General features: G+C 45.1%; 1 protein-coding gene across 9 annotated transcripts in view; it reads right to left on the bottom strand.

Annotated features, from left to right (window-relative positions):
• ACAP2 (ArfGAP with coiled-coil, ankyrin repeat and PH domains 2) overlaps positions 1-17866 on the bottom strand; it is a 138531-nt gene that overhangs the window by 119740 nt on the left and 925 nt on the right. The gene's annotated exons all lie outside the window — the stretch shown is intronic.

Here is a 17866-nt window from a genome sequence, read left to right on the forward strand (position 1 = left end):
GCACTACAGGGCACACGCAGCACAGCATTCTCAGGCTCTCACACAGAACTCTAGCCCGGCTGCCAGAGAATCACTGGAAATCCATGGGGTCTCCTGAGCACCAATGAGAGAGTCCTGTTCTACAGCCCCTCCCCCTGCAAAAAAAAATGACAACTATCCAAAGGACCCAAGGATTTGGGTTTAAGCTAATCACTAAGTTGTGGAACAGTGTGCTTAGGGAATCATATGGAGCGCCAGGGTGGGCTGTGTGCATGGCAAGTGGACTTTTCTCTGGACTATGGTTACAGCCGGATTCCTAAAACGGTCTCCTGCAAAGTCTCTCTACAGGGGATGAGAACAATAGCTAGACAGCCTGAGCACATGCTTCACATGCAGAAGTCCCAGGTTAGATCCCTGCTACCACAGGGTCTCCCAATCACTGCCAGGCATGAACTCCCAGCACAGAGTCAGGAGTATCACTGAGCACTGCCATGTGTGGGCTCCTCCAAAATAAAAAATAAATAATAAGTTCTCTACATTGACTTGGGCCCCTCTAGAAGCCATTTTCTAAACAGTCATCAAATATTGTTCAAACATAAGCCTCATAATTTCTAAACCCTGCTGAAAGCTGGGCTGGAGTGATAGCAAAGCAGGTAGGGCATTTGCCTTGCATGTGGCCAACACAGCCAACCCGAGTTCGATTCCTCCGCCCCTCTCGAAGAGCCGGGCAAGCTACCAAGAGTATCTCGCCCGCACGGCAAAGCCTGGCAAGCTACCCGTGACGTATTCGATATGCCAAACACAGTAACAAATCTCACAATGTTACTGGGCCCGCTCGAGCAAAATCGATGAACAATGGGAGGACAGTAACAGCTAAAAGCTGACTAGTGGCTTCCTACTGAAGTGGGAAATCCAAACTTTTGACCAGGGATGACTAATCAAGCCTAACATGATCCGGTCCCTGCCTCTCTCTGAACACATCTCCTACCATTCTTCTCACTAGTCAGCTCCAAATAGCCTCAGTTTTGTTCCAAGAAGACCAAATTCCTTCCCATCTTTGATCTAAAAGCTTCTCCCCTCCCCTTCACTCTCCACCTGTCACCACTGATCAACCTTTGCAATGCCGAAAGACAAACCAAACATTCTGTAACCATAAAATAGGAATGATATGGGGCCAGAGAGAGTACAGGGCTTAAGATGCTAGCCCTTGCATGTGGCCGATCCCTGGCTCTGCATGTGGTCCCCTGAGCAGGGCCAGGAGTAATTCCCGAGTACAGAGCCAGGATTAAGTCCTGAGCACAACTGGGTGTGGTCCAAAAACCTAGGAGGAAAAAAAATATATATATATGTATATATATATATATGCTTTCTAAATATTTACGTTAATCTATCCAGAGGAAATATCCAAATTCAGGAAGCAGGATCATAAAAAAACATCAGGCTATATTCTTTTAAAAAGTAATGAGATTGCTAATTATGTCCTAATCCCCAGAATCTGTTAGCATGTCAAATTACAGAGTAGCTAATGATTAAACTGTGGGTAGCATCCTCATACATGATTATATAACTGAATGTGTGTGGAAGTCATAAAAAATTTATGACAGCAGACCAGAGAGATGACTCAATGGGCTGAAGGACATGCTTTGCATGTCAGATGCCCACTGCTAGCAACCCCAAGCACCATGCAGGGAGTAATCCCTAAACACCTCTGGGCTGTGGGCCAAAAAACAAAACACAAAATCAAACAAAATCTGGCAACAGTTGAAAGTTCCTGAATACAAAACTACCCAAAATTCTAAATCAAGCATGTCATGAACCCAAAGGGTTACTGGCTGCACTCATGCATATGGCAATTCTCGGGCAAATAGAGTGAAAAAAAGCTTAAACAGCTCTGACAGAGCAGAGGTGAATCATCAGCGTAGCAGCCAGAATTCAGGGTGAAAATAACCCAAGCTGCAGATCTGGAGACTGTCCGGCAATTACTGGGATAATGACCCCGAAGGAAGCAGAACGGGGTCACACTCATTGCTGGCTTTGTAGACAGCAGCAGGTCACAAACCAAGAATTGCAGGTGATTCCTTTAAACTGGAAACAGCAACCACAGAGAGTTTCTCCCCCTAGACTTCCTAGAAAGGAAGGCAGTTCCTGCCAAAATGCTGACTGTGCTGAGGGAGAACTCTGTCAACATATGTACTGTGGCCATTAGGACTCTGAGTGACTGAATGTTGCTTAGTCCACTAATTCTGGAATAATTTGTTGGAGCAGCAATAGGAGAAGAACAAAAACGTACTGCTTGGTTGGATTAAAGTGATCATCTGTTAAAAAAAAATAAAGAAGAGACCGCTATGACAATAATAGCTGGATATGATCATGCTGGATGAGATCTGAGGGTTAAAAGTAGGTAAGGTGGGCTGGAGCAATAGCACAGTGGGTAGGGCGTTTGCCTTGCACACGGCTGACCCGGGTTCAATTCCCAGCATCCCATTATGGTCCCCAAGCAATGCCAGGAGTGATTGCTGAGTGCAGAGCCAGGAGTAACCCCTGAGCGTCGCCGGGTGTGATCCAAAAAGAAAAAAAAAAGTAGGTAAGGAATATTCTTGATAACTCTTCAGTATCAATATTTCAAACCACAAAACCCAAGAGGAGAAAGAGAAGAGAGAGAGAGAGAGAGAGAGAGAGAGACAGAGAGAGAGAGAGAGAGAGAGAGAGAGAGAGAGAAAGCACCTGCCATAGAGGCAGGCAAGGGGGTGGGAGGTGATGGGAGGAAACCTGGGAACACTGGTAACACTGGTGCTGGGAAATGTACACTGGTGGAGGGACGGGTGTTGGAATACTGTATGACTGAAATCCAATCATGAACAACTTTCTAAGGGTCTATTTCACAGTGATTCAATATCATCTGTGATATCTACAGAATGTTTCCAAAGACATCATCATCCAGAGAATCTCAATTTTTCATATATAATAAAGAACATTAAGTAAAAAAAAAACTCAGGCCCACCAAAAAGAAAAATAAAACAATAAGAACAAATGAAAGAAAAAGGCACGGACATTATCTAAAGACTCTTTCAGATAGTGACTTAAAAGTGGCAGTAATAAATATATGCAAGAAACTGGGAAAACAGGTCAGAAACAGAGGACAACTTAGCAATTTTCACCAAAGAACAAGAATTTCTGCAATAAAAATGAAGTCAAATTTCCAAAAGTGAAAAAATACAAGTGAAGAATTCCACAGATGGGTTGAACAGCTATTTACACACAGCAAAACATGAGCTTAATAAACATGAATGCAGAACAATAGAAACCATTCTATTTCTCTGGGAAGCAAAACATTTCGCAAAACATAAGAGACAAGTTAGGATACTGAAAAGAAAAAAAAATCTAACATATGGAATTGAGTGAGTCCCAGAAGAAAAAATACATGACGCACAGACAATATTTAAATAAATACTAGCCGGCAATTTCACAATCTGATGAAAGATCACCTATAAACGCATATACTGAAGAAACTCAACAAGCCCCAAACAAGATGAATGTAACAGAAACCATACTCTACACATATCATAAAAAAAAAAAAGCCTGCTGAAAACCTTAAAGGAAAAAAATCCTGAAAAGACCTAACGGGGGTGGGGAGAAATTATCATCAAAAAGCAACAGTGAAATGAATACCTAAGAAAAAGATAATTATGTATTTTTTAAAACACAAGGGGGGCTGAAGCAATAGCACAGAAGGTAGGGAGTTTGCCTTGCACGTGGCCAACCTGGGTTCAATTCCTAGCATCCCATATGGTCCCCTGAGCACTACCAGGGGTAATTCCTGAGTGCAGAGCCAGGAGTAACCTCTGTGCATCACTGGGTGTGACCTAAAAAGCAAAAAAAAAAAAAAAAAAAAAAAAACACAGAGGCACACACAGAGAAGACAATGAAATTAAATTGCGCTTTTTGCTTTGTTTAATTTGAAGATCCCGTCCAGTGGTGGCAGGACCATCTGATGCCAGAGGCGGAACCAGGTCTCCTGCACACGAGTACTGAACTCTCTCTGGCAGCACTGCTAAGCTTTTCTTACAAAATATGGGCCAGGCCAGAGAAACTGCATAATGCACTGGAGTGCACAGTTTTGCATACGGGGTTCAATTCCTGGAACCAAATGGCCCCCCAAGCAATCTCTGGCTGTGGCCCCAAAACCAAAATAAATTTTTAAGACACGGGCCAGAGAGAGAATGCAGTGGGCTGAGTGCACATATCACACACCAAGGGGCCTGGGTTTAATCCTGAGCCTCACATGAACCCCCAGCCCCAGTGGGAACAATCCCCACACACCGCAAAGGATGGCCCAACAACCAACAAATTAAAAAGCCATTCTGTACTGTGGGAAAACCGTACTGTGCCATTCTGTTACTAATTACTGCAAGATTGTGACAAGTCAGTTCCTTCCCAGGGCGCCTTCTGAAGGCCTTTCTCTCAGAAATAGGAATCATGATACATTCCTTTAGACAGCTAGTTATAAAGGTCCAACTCACGTTGCTTCTCATTTCTATAATCTCCAAATCCTCCACAATGTCATTTAATGAAAACAGACTTTGCATAATTTCTAATAAATACATGTACTTCCACACAGCAGTTTTCTTCTAAGACCTCTCAATCGTTTATTAGTTAAAACTTTAAGGCATTATATCAAGGTTTTATGCCCACTCCTCTTTTTTTCCCCCCTTTCTAAGATTGGGTTGCCCCTTCCCTTCCCTTTTGTTATTGTGATGTCCAGGGCTCACAGATTCTCATCAGCTGCTCCAGGGACACAATGGCAGATCCGGGAACTGCACTTGCCATGTGAGCCTGTGGAACACCGGGTGGAACTTCTTGCCTCACCCAGGCAAGGCAGGCACCTTTGGCCACTGAGCCACATCACCAGACCCTCTCTACCTTCCTAAACACTCTAATCTTAAAATCTACATATTTGGGGGTGAGTTGAGATGGGGGGGCCACACCTGGACATGACCAGGGCTTGCTCCTTTCTGGCTCTGTGCTCAGGGTCACTCCTGGTGGTGCAGAGGGGTCAGGGTACAACACATGGTTTGGGTGCTTGGGGGTCGAACCGGGTTCAGCCTCACGCAGGGTCAGCACTTTAGCCTCTGTACTAGTTCTCCAGGCCCAACATGGAGCCTTTCTAACGCCCTTGACCATTTGGATTCCACAAAATGAAAGTGCACATCTACATTCAATGCTCATTACCCAAAACTGAGAGGACTTTCATACCCAACAGAAAAATGCCTAATCCTTCACGCATTTTTAGATGCCTCCTACTAATAATTCACTTCCATGTTAGAAAGCCAACACCCTTAACTAAATCATTCAAGTTTCTCATCAAGGATATAAGAGAAAGAGGAAAGAGAATCCCATGATTCAGGAAGTCCGTCCTACCTGCTTCTAGGAAGGGCATTCTGAATTCTCAGTAGGACGGTACTGTGCTTTCACTGAACCTGGGGGAAAGCCTGCCAAAGGGCTCACCACCAGTAATTGAACGGGAAAAAGGAAAGAAAGAAAATGGATGGACCGAGGAGATTGCACAAGGGCTGGAGTGCATGACTGGCATGCGGAGGCCCCAGGTTGGTCCTCGGCACTGCAAGGTCACTAACAGGAGTCCCTGATGTTCCCAGTACCACTGGGCCTAATGGTCACTGCTTAACCAGGCCCAGGCACTGAACTGTCCAGCCCGTGCATCCGGGTCAGGTAGAGTCTTCCCAGGGCTCCTGAACAACACTCCTTCCGAGGACCTCCCAGCTAAGAAATAGATAACCTGCTTCCAGAAGCCACAAAAGCAGTCCATATTCACACTCTCAGAGACTTCTTCAATATAAATGAGGTTTTACCTTTCACACGAAATACAACATTTATCTCTACTTTCTAAAAAATAAAAACTCAAGTTAAAATGGCCAAAGAAAGTCTTTAGATGTGTAAGGAAAATTACTTGTAAATGGGGATAATATTTTTTGTTAAAGTCTCTTTGAGAGTGTAGGGATAACGCTGAGTGTTGGAGTCCCACCCTGCAGCCTGAGGCTGCTGCTTCCATGCCCATGTCCAGGCCTTGTGGCTGAGTGAAGTCCTGCGGCTCTACCATAGGAAGCTCCAGCGAAAGAAGCCGGAGAGGTGGCACCGTGGGTAGGGCGTATGCCTTGCACACAGCTGACCCGGGTTCCATCCCCAGCATCCCATACAGTGCCCAGAACGCAGAGCCAAGAGTAAGCCCTAGCAGCCCTGGGTGTGGCCCAAAAATAAGAGGGAGAAAAAAAAGAAGCCTCAGCATGATAAGTGTATGCTCTCAGGCACCCCATAAGCAAACGCATGCAAGCTCGGCAACGTGCATTCCCCAGAAAAAACACCAAAGGTGTCGGTGCACAAAGTCCAGACACTACAACAAAAGAGATGAGACTGAAGGTGAAGGAAAACGTATTTAAAGAGGAACTCTTGGAGCCTATTTTAGAAAATACAGTGGGCTGGAGAGAGAGTTCAATGAGCCAGAGCACACGCTTTGCATGTGGTAGACGCAGCGTGGTAGAACCCAGCATCACTGTCTGCCCCCCAAAACCAGAAGCAGTCACTGAGAAGTACCAGTGTGCCCACCCCCGCCCCACCCCCACCACAACCAAAATAGTTTTACAAAGAAAAGAAGTTGCAGAGGTCTATGTTTAACTCAGTGTGGAGGGTCTACCGTCCACAGGTAGAGGACACTGGTTCAATCCTTGGCACTACCCACATGCCAATCCCAATGGCATCACCATTTGAGATCCCAGGCATCACAAGCAGTGTGTCCAAGCACTGAAGCCAAGAGTACCAACACCAACTGTGGGTGGCTGCCATCCACCAAGGCAGAGCAGCAGCAAAGGGAAGGGAAGTGTATGGAGAAAGAGCATCATATCTGGTATCCAGTGGCCTGAGCTCAGATATTTTTTTAAATGATTTAGTTGGCGTAAAGCCAGGAAAGTTAAAAAGGCAAGAAAATTTTTTCAAAAAGAGAAAAGAAATCATTGAAGTATGAAAATAATCAAAATTTAACTGGGGAAATAACTCAAAGGGCTGAAGTACATACTTCATGAAGGAACCACAGATTCAATCTTTTCTTGGCACCTCATGGTCCCCAGAGCACTGCTAGCAATAACCCCTCCACCCCCAAGCACCAGGCCAGGAGTAGGCTCTGAGTACCACTGCATATGGCCCCCCCAAAACAAAAGAACAAATAAAAATAATAATCAAAATTTTAGAGATTAAAAAAAAGCAAAGGGGGGCTGGAGCAATAGCACAGCGGGTAGGGCGTTTGCCTTGCACGCGGCCGACCTGGGTTCGATTCCCAGCATCCCATATGGTCCCCCGAGCACCGCCAGGAGTGATTCCTGAGTGCAAAACCAGGAGTAACCCCTGAACATCACCGGGTTTGACCCAAAAAGAAAAAAAAAAGCAAAGGAAAATAAATTATCAAAGAAATAATGATTTACCAGAACTAAAAGACAACTTTTCAAATCAAAAGAACATGTCCACGGCAATGAATAAAAAGAATGCACCAGAAGGCATATCATTATAAGAAGAAATTCTAAAAAAAAAAAAAAAAAGAAAAAATCTTCAAGAACAAGAAATGAATCAGGAAATCAGAACAGCACCATATGTCCATAGAAACACTAAAAACAAGAAGACAATGGAGCAACACCTATGAAATCGGAGAGGAAATAGTTTCAAGCTGTATCCCATGAACACTTCCAAATCTTTCCCCCAAATAATACACCTATCCAAAGGAAAGTAATGCAACTATGCTCAACCCAAAGCATTTCAATCTTCGCATTTTCAGATACACACGAACTACTCATGGGGCAGTGCTAAGAACTAACCTTTGGCCTCATACACCTAAGGCAGAAAACTGGCACTAGCTTTGATGTTCTGGATTTGCTGTAAAATTCACAGGCACAGGGGTTGGAGGGATAGCACAAAATGCACTTGCCTTGCACGAGACAACCCAGGCTCAATCCCTGGCATCCAAGAAGATGCCCTGAGCCCACCAGGAATGATCCTTGAGCACCGCCGTATGTGGCCCAAAAACAAACAAAATCACACAGGAACAATGGAGGTGGTAAAAGTTGCCAGAAACTGACAATTGTTAAAGCAGGGTGACAGATGGGTCTCAACAGAGATCTTACATTTTTTTCATTTGATTATGAATATTTATATTTCTTTTTCTCTAAGTCTTACTGAGGCATTCACAGTACGTAAAATTCACTATTTAAAAGTAGACAATTCGCTGCCCATGAACGACCTCTCTGGCTCCTGATCAAGCCGTTTAATGGCCATGATCCCAGAACCTCTGAAACAAATCTCGGAACTCAGCAGCTTTTGGCAAAAATGCATCCGGACCCACAGTAGGTTACTGTCGCAGGGCCACCCCAGGAGGAAATAGGTTTCGTGCCTTGGTCTGTTCCCACTGGCGGTTCGGTGGCTGCCATCCTCCAGAGGCCACTGGAGAGTCTGGGCCCGCAGTGACGAGACACGCAGGGCCTCACGGGATGAGGGTGGAGCTGGCCCTTTCCTCCCCACCCCAATGAGACCCCAAGTCACCACCTACAAATGGCCGCTATGGCTCCTGATCAAGCTGCTTAACGGCCATGATCCCAGAGACTCAGAAACAAACTTCGGAACCCAGTGGCTTTTGGCAGAAATGTGTCCAGACCCCGCAGTAGGTTACTGTCACCGGGCCACCCCAGGAGGGAAAGGGTGTTGTCCCTCCACCTGCTCCCCCGAGGCGGCTCAGTGGACTCCATCCTTCAGAGGCCACTGGACAGTCAGGTTTGGGCCCTCAGTGATGAGACACGCGGGGCCTCACAGGATGGGGGTGGAGCCGGCCCTTTCCTCCCCGTCCCAAAGAGACCCCAGTAGCCACCCATGAACGGCCTTTCTGGCTCCTGATCAAGCTGCTTAACAGCCATGATCCCAGAGACTCAGGAACAAATCTCAGAACCCAGCAGGTTTTGGCAGAAAGCCCTCCAGATTTAAGTGTTAAAATTTCGGAATTTCAAAATCGCACAGCCACTACTGCAGCCACGAGACATCATATGTTATTCTTAACCATCAACAGAAAACAAATTGTCTACTGTTGCCTTTTCAGCAAATCTGAGTGTTGGGGTAAAATCCCAAACAATAATGGTGGGTCTAGTGTCAAAATATTGAATGTGGTCAGAGTAGAGAGAGAGTACTGTGGAAATCATCTGCCCCACAGGTATGGGAAGGGTGTGGGATGGGGATATACTGGGGTTTTGGGGGTTGGAGAATGGGCACTGGTGAAGGTACGGGTGTTTCATTGTATGACCGAGACTTAAACCCGAAAGCTTTGTAACTGCTCTCATGGTGATTCAATAAAATTATAAAAAATGAAAAAAAAAAGTAAGGTGGAGTTCATGCCCAATTCAATCAGCTAATCAGTGGCTGAATAAAGAGCAGTACTCCTACATAAAAAAATTTTTAATGAAAAATAAAGTAGACAATTTAGTGGACTATAATATTTTTCAAGTTATACAGCCATCATAACTATATAATTTTAGAACACTTTCGTCATTCCAAAGACAAAACTCATGCCCCCTGGGCTGGGGTGAGTTCAATCCCCAACACCCCATATGTTGCCCTAAACACCACCAGGAGTGACCCCTGAGTGCAGAGCCAGGAGTAAACCCTGAGAACTGAGAGATATGGCCCAACCCCCACAGAAGAAAAAAACTCACGTCCATTAGTAATCAGTATCTGAGGCCAGAGCAGTGGTAAGCAAACAGGGCACTTGCCTTGCATGTGGCCAACACAGGTTCTATCCCAGCATCCCTATGGTCCCCCGAGCCCTGCCAGGAGAGATCCCAGAATGCAGGGCCAGGAGAAAGCCCTGAGCACCACTGGGTGTGGCCCCTTGTTCCCAAATAACTAATCAATACTCTTTTGTTCATTAATTTCAGTCTTTCACCATCAAGTATGACGCTATCATCTGAGACTATTTATAGAGGTACTTCATCAGTTAACTAAACTTCCTAGTTTTAGTTTATTTAACATTTTCATTATAAAATATTGGATTTTTCCAAATGCTTTCCTACCTCTATTAAGCCAATTACAGTTTTTGTCCTGTTCTATTAATACAGCATATATATTATATTGATTCTTTTTCATTCCTGAAATAAATTTCACTTGGTCCTAATGTGACCTTCCTTTCACATGTTGCTATATTTGGCCTGCCAATATTTTGAGGAAGATTTCTGTTACCTGTATTCATAAGGGCTATTGATCGGCAGCTTTCCTCTGATAGATATCATTGTCTGGTTTTAATGGCAAGGTAATGAACTGAGATGTAATACCTCCTTCTTGGATTTCATGGAAAGGTCTGTGCGGAACTGTTAGTTCATCTTCTTTCTTCTTGTTCTGGGGCCATATCCAACCGTGTTAAGGGACCACTCCTTGCTCTGGGCAGATCCAAGCAGTGCGAGGGCCTGAACCCAGGTGTCCTAGATGCAAAGTGTGCACTGAGCCCACTGCACTCTCTACTCTATTATTTCAGCCTTAAATACTTGATAGAATTGGGGGCAAGAGCAATCGCACAATGGGGAGGGAGCTTGCCGTGAACACAGCTGGTCCAGGTTTAATCCCTGTCACCACACATGGTCCCCTGAACTCACAAGGAGTGATCCCTGAGCACAAGGCCAGGAGCAAACACTGCCAGATCTGGCCCCAAAACAAAAAAAACAAAGACCAAAACTTTTAATGGAATTCATCAGTAAAGCCAGCTTTTTTTGTTTTGTTTTGTTTTGTTTTTGCTACAGTGCCAAGATCAAACCCTGCAGTCTTATACAAATGAGATGTGATCTACCACTTGAGTAAAGTCTCCAGGCCTCCTATTTCTCTTGAGTTGTTTTCAGTATTTTGTGACTTTCTAGGAAAAGATCCATTTTGTCTCAATTAATTGACTCTCATAGGATTAGTCATAGTATGCTTTTATAATCCTTTCTTCTCTAAGACAGTGCAGATGACCTTTTTCACCTCTGAATCTAATTATTTGTGTTCTCTCCCTTTGGTCAGTCTAAACATCCTTTAATTCCTTTGATTTTTTTTTTGTACTGTTATTCTATTTATTTCTATTCATCTTATTACTTCCCTTCCCTTTTCCTCCTTCAAAGTTAGCTTGCAGAGAGAAAGAGAGAGAGAGAGAGAGAGAGAGAGAGAGAGAGAGAGAGAGAGAGAGAGAAAGTGCCTGCCATAGACACAAACTGGGGGTGGGGTAGTTGATGGGAGGGAAACCGGGGACACTGGTGCTGGGATGGGTGTTGGAACACTGTATGACCGAAACCTAATCATGAACAGTTTTGTAAGGGTGTATCTCACCATGATTTAATAAAAAGAATTTTAAAAAATAGTTTGCTCTTCATTTCTTGTTTCTTTTTTTGTTTTGACTTTTTGGATCACACCCAGCAACGCTCAGGGGTTACTCCTGGCTCTGCCCTAAAGAATTACTCCTGGCGGTGCTTGGGGGACCATATGGGATGCCGGGGATTGAACCTGGGTTGGCCACGTACAAGGCAAATGCCCTACCTGCTGTACTATCACTCCAGACCCTCATTTCTAGCTTTTTAAGATGAAATGCTGGATGACAGATTTGAGATTTCTTCTTTTGTGGAGGGAAAATGGAAGGGTTTGGCCCAAACCCAGCAGGGTTTAGGGGCTATTCCTGGCTCTGTGTTCAGAGGTCACTCCTGGCAATGTTTCGGGGACTCTATCCAGAGCAGGGGATTAAACCAGAGTGTCAGCTGCATGCAAGGCACGTGCATGAACCCCTGTACTACCGCTCCTTCCCAAGATTTCTTCTTTGTAAACGTAGATACAGGCATAAATTTCTTCCCAAATACTATTTTAGTTGTATTGCATACATGAGTTAGACTTGTTCTGTTCTACTTATATTTGTTTGAAAGTATGTCCTAACTTCCTTGTTTGTCTCCTTTGAACCACTTGGTTATTTAGGGAGTATGTTTCTTCATTTCCAAATATTTGAAAATTTTTCTGGTTTTGTCTTATTGATCTCTGGGACCTTCTAAGCAGTGTTCATGAGGTCAGCCCCTCCCCCGCAAATCCTGGGGAACTGGGCAGTCAGTTCAGCACAAGAGGCCAAGGATGTGGTATGCTTAGGCCCCACAGCATCGAGGAGCCCACTTCAAGTTACAAATCCTCCAGGATCCTAGCCATGAAGTTCTGGGCAAAACACAAATAAATAACAAGCTAAATTCGTCTCACCAGACATCACAGTAAATGCACACTCCTGTAGTTGTGATATAAAGGAGAGCAAGTAAACTATTACTGGTCTTTGCAGGTGAACAGACAAACACACTTATGGAAAAAGAATACATGTTTGCACAAATGCCACGTTTCTAAAGGCCACTTGGGCAGGCTCACCCCGATGTTGCTCAGAGGTCATCAAGGCCACACCAAACAGTCTCGGGGACATCTAAACCACACCAGGCAATGCCAGGAACTGAACTCAAGTGCACTGTCTCGTCTCTGTCTCTGTCTCTCTGTCTCTGTCTCTCTCTCTCTCTGTCTCTCTCTCTCTCTCTCTTTCTCTCTCTCTCTCCACCCCCCCCCCCATAGGCTCAATCACCGCTGCTCCTGTACGCATCATTGTAAATCAATAGAGAAAGAACAGATAGTCAATAGAAGGTGTTAAGACAAGTGGTTTCTATTAGGAAGAAAATAAAATTAGAACGCACGGAGTATGTGGTTTGACACATTAGACCTCGTTCTTCCTTATTTCAACGTAAGTCAATATTATATTAAATGAAGAATTCGAAGCTTCACTGAAGAAAAAGCAGGGGGTTCCCCGCTCTGGTTGGGTGGCCTAAAGCACCTGCCTTGCAAACAGAAAGTCACCAGTCTGCTCCCTGGTGCCACTGCATGTGCAGAGCTGGATCCTGGCAACTCTGCCGTGTGGTCCCCTGCACCACAAGCTGTCCCCAGCCATACCCCAGTCAGGAACACGGGACCCCTGCAACCAGAGGGGACTCACCCTTGCTGAGCATCACAACTAAAAGATACCAAACCGCGATGGCCAGGAAGAGGAGCCCTGGCCAGCATACAAGAACATATCAACGGGCCCCAGGCAGCACTAGAGGCAGAATGTGCCTCCGCAGCACGGCTAACGGGGGACAAACCTCAGTGGGCACCGCAGCGGAGTCTGAGCACCACCCCCGCCACCAGCATCACAGCTAAAAATGTGCAGCTCCAGTCAGGGCCACTGCACAGTGCATAAAGATGCTTTCCCTGCATGCAGCCAGCCCGGGCTTGGTCCTCAGCACCTCTGAGTCACCCAGGCATAACCCTGAGCATCGCTGGGTGTGTGCACCACCCCCCTGCACACACACACACAAAATGTACATCTTCTGCTGTTGAAACAATGCGGGGGAGAGGAGGCAGGGGGCGGGACCGGGGCAGAAAGCAGGATCCCTCTGTTTGGACACATAACAAAACTACCTCACAGGAGCTGGGGGGATAGCACAGCTGGTAGGGCGTTTGCCTTGCAAGCGGCCGACCCGGGTTCGATTCCCAGCATATGGTCCCCCGAGCACCACCAGGAGTAATTTCTAAGTGCATGAGCCAGGAGTAACCCAGTAACCCCTGTGCATCCCCAGGGTTGCAAAAAGAAAAAAAAAAAAAAAACTACCTCACAATGGCAAGTCTGCCCCTTCAGTGAGGATGCCCTCATCCCTGCCTGCGGGCAGTGTATCAAGGGCTGGTTTTTAGTAGATGTATTCTAAAGATGGAGGAAGGTAAAGCGGAGAAGCAGTCAGGGGTGGTGCCGGCGAAACCCAGTATGTATCTGTGTGACTGTTACATTCTATTCCACTAGCTTTCACCTATTGAAACCTTTCACCACCCCACCCCCTCCCCCCAAGGTTCGAGCGATAAGGACAGCAGGGAGTGCTGGGATCGGAATCCCCAGCCACCAGATATGGTCCCCATTCCTGGGCTGGAGTAATCACGAAGCACAGAGGCAGGTGTGAGCACTGCTGGGCGGGCGTGCCCCACCATCACCTGCCCAGGTGGGGGTGGGGGCGGGAGCCAAGCACTTTTCACCTTTCACCCCAAATATCTTTTTCAAGATTTTACCCTTACCTTAATTAACCACTACGGATTATATCTGAAATAGAATTTACAAACAAAAACCTTTCAGAATGGAGCACAATAAGCATTTTGAAGGATTTTTTTGGTAAGGGTCAGAGTTACATGAAGGGCATGTAACTCAGTGTAGCCTGCTAGGCTTCCCATGTGGTAAGCCATGGTCTGGACCCCTCCCCCCTCTTAAGAGAGTTACTAAAGCAGTTGAAAGTTTACTTGTGTCAATATATTTGCTTACAGCAAAAATCTTTCACCATTCCGAAAGCACTGATTAATTCAACTTTCTGTTTCAAAGCAAATATTCACTTCCTGAGTAAGTCATAATGTTTAAATAAATATGCAGCAAATTTAATGAAACTGAAATTTTACAAAATATTAAAAAGCAACTGAACATACAATTTAGGACCAAAAAATTTAGGACCAAAATAAGTTCAAGTTTCTTCAATAAATCCTGGTCAAAACAGCAAGTCTGGGGCCGGAATGATCAATAGTACAGTGGGTAGGGCGTTTACCTGCACCTGGCCCATGAGGGTTCAATCCCCTGCATCCCATATGGTCCCTGAGCACGGCCAGGAGTAATTCCTGAATACAGAGCCTGGAGGAACCCCTGAGCATCGCTGGGTGTGACCCAAAAAGAAAAAAAAAATAAAGAAAAACAGCAAGTCTGACTTAAGTACACTTATTGACACATTTACTTTCTAGTGGCATCCTAGATGGGAAAGATTTTGGTTCGTAAGGTGGATTTTTAAAATTCAGAAAGGAGCCCCAAATCACACAAATTGAAAGTGCTTTATAATCTAAAAATAGAACAAAATGTTCACTGGAATGTTAGAGTAACCAATGACTATTCAAATCACTAAAAACAAAGTTACAACTGCAGCATCCTTCTTGACCTATTTCAGCCAGTCCTCAGAGATTCCTTATCAATTTCAGGGGGGTTGGGGGGGGGGGAGTTAAAGCTTGCACACTATTGGAACCTATCTTCAGCCAAAGCTGCCTTTGGCATTCATTTTACAGCCCTGGATGCAGTAACTTCCACACACCACAAGAAAATGTTCGAAGAATTCACCTGTGAAGGAAAATAAAAAAATAGGACTGCCTCTTTTTTAAACGTCAGTGGCACCATGTAGATGGGGGCACTGGAGGGTATGAATCATGCAGGCTGCCTTCCTGTTCAAAACCAAAGGCTCCTGGCACCAAGAACGTGACTCAAATGGCAGAACACATGCAGACATGAACGAGACCCCGAGTTTGATCCCGTGAGCTCCATGGCTCCATGGTCTCCCAAGCACCTCCTGGAATGGCCCTTATTTAAAAAAAAAAAAAAAGGGCAGGAAGAAAAACTCAGTCCTCAACTTTCAAAGTTCCAACTTACCACTCTCCGTGAACAATACTCTTATGTTACTCTTATACAAAAAGAAGATGATTTCTGGGTGGGGAGAAACAGCTCAACGGGTTGGACATATGTTTTATAGTCAGGAAACCCTGTCCCACCCCGTACCCTGTGGTCCCCAGGCAGCGCCAAATGCAACTTTTCCAGGCAGTGTTGCCCCAAAAATCAAAGAGAAGACTTCTGAAATATGAAACATTACAAAAGTATACTCAGCAGTTTACAGAACAACTTGTAAAACAGATTCGAACTCTTGTTAGATTAATGTCACACAAAGCAGAAAATGGAAAATGATAAAAATTAATTTAAGAAGAGAATGATAAGACTTTTCTTTCTAGGCAGGCTTCCCGACATTACGGTGCTTGTCTCCAGAGCATACACGAGAAATCAGCGGTCTCTGATTCTAGGTTTCTCTTCCCAGTTCACAATCAACAATAACTGGAATACTGGAAGAGGCTCGTGAAAACTGCCAGTATCTTCATTAAATAGAACAGATACTATATGCAAGTTTAATATAAATTCCATATAATTTCATCAGTATATTCCCTCTTTTTATTCAATTAGTCCTTTATTTAAAAAACTAAGACTTCACATGGTTTGTGAATAAGACCAATGACAAGTCATTCCAAAACACTTCATTCAACTTTTTCTTTTTCTAAAAAAAAAAAAAATGAAATAATAAGGGGAATTTTTTTTTTACAATGCCCTTAAAATGCCCTGGAGCCACCAGGGCCAAACCCTGAGGGGCAAGTCTTGCCAAGGATGAATGGATAGGACACAGGATCTCTGATCTACCATTTCAATGAACTCCCTGACTTTTTTTTTTAATCAAATTCAGCACATGAAGCAAATTGAACACAAACCCACATAGTCTAAGAGAAAAATGCTGTGGTTATTTCATTAAAAAACAAATAGTGGGGGCTGGAGAGATACTACAGAGGGTAGGGCACTTTTCCTTGCACCCAGCTGACTGGGGTTGGATCCCTGCTATCCCATATGGTTCCCCCCACACCCCAGGAGCAAGCTCCTAACACAGAAGCCCTGAGCACCACTAGGTGTAGCCCAAACCTCCCCTCATCCCCTTCACTCCTAACCCCCGCCTCCCTCCAACAGCTGGGCTGAAAGAGGGCTCAATGGACTGAGCGCAAGGGATGCATGCAGAAGGCAAGGATTTAATGCAGAAGACAGGAATTTAATCCCTGCCATCGCCATCCTATGCACCCTGACCACCAGAGGCTGCAACCCCCAAGTTGGGAATAGGTCCTTATCACCTCCAGGTGTGGCCAAAAGAAAAAAAAAACTGAGTTGCATTAATAAAACTTTCACACTGCGCTTCATCGTGATTCAATAAAGTTAAAAAGTAAAAATAAAGATTTCACAGAAAGCTACCGAGCTTTCTACTTTACACTTTTAGATGAAATCCATAACCTGGAAACTTGCCTTAACAAACCCTCCTCTGAATCCTTCAATCCACACTCACATAAGAGTTGCTGAAACTAATACCAGCAATAGTCAAATCAGGTGCCACTTTTATAAGCAAGAGTCAAAGTAACACTTTAAAAAAAAAAAAAAGCCAAAACCAAAAGGTGTTCTTAAATTCCCTTGTAAGGGAAAAGTTCCTGAGTTTTTCATTATTTCCTTTTTCGTATTACTTGTATTCTTACTGCTAAGGGGAATGAAAAATCAAATCAACAGTGATAAGGATGAGAACAATTACAATGTAGGCCTGGCTTAGGATCAACAAAGAAACACACACACACACTGTTTAGAGGAAGCTTGCAAGAAATGTCACTAACGGAAGTTTCAATATCCACCACCACCAACAACACCACCCCTTTTTTTTTTAAGGCCGACTAAAGACAGTCCTGCAAATAAATGCACTATGAAACATAACCTAGCTAAACTCCATTCCCCAAAACAAATCAAGAGTTTCCCAGGATGCCCGGAACGGAAAGAGCTGCTCAGACCTCGGGTCCCCCTGGGGACTAACGCCTCTGGCCTGGGAGGGCAGCCACCCCAAGTGAATCAGATTGCCACCGCATCAGTTTCGGTGACAGATTCCCGGGGAGCATCCCACAGCGATCCGGGGCCCTCCCGGGCAGCAAGGCTGCGGGAAGAGGAACACCAATGCAATCTTCAGAACCCTCCTACTTCCGCTCTCGGAAGAAATACCCTCTCTTTCTCCCAGTCCTCAGCCCTCGGTCCAAGAGCGCCCGACAGCCGCGTCCCCCGCCACTTCCAAAGCGCCCAAGCGCACGGGAAGGCGGCGCGTCTCGGACCCGTGGGGGCCCGCCGGCAGCAAAGCCCACCCAGTCCCGGAGCACACCG

The sequence above is a fragment of the Sorex fumeus genome, unplaced genomic scaffold, assembly GCF_029834395.1.
Source record: "Sorex fumeus unplaced genomic scaffold, SorFum_2.1 ptg000044l, whole genome shotgun sequence".
NCBI lineage: Eukaryota > Metazoa > Chordata > Mammalia > Eulipotyphla > Soricidae > Sorex > Sorex fumeus.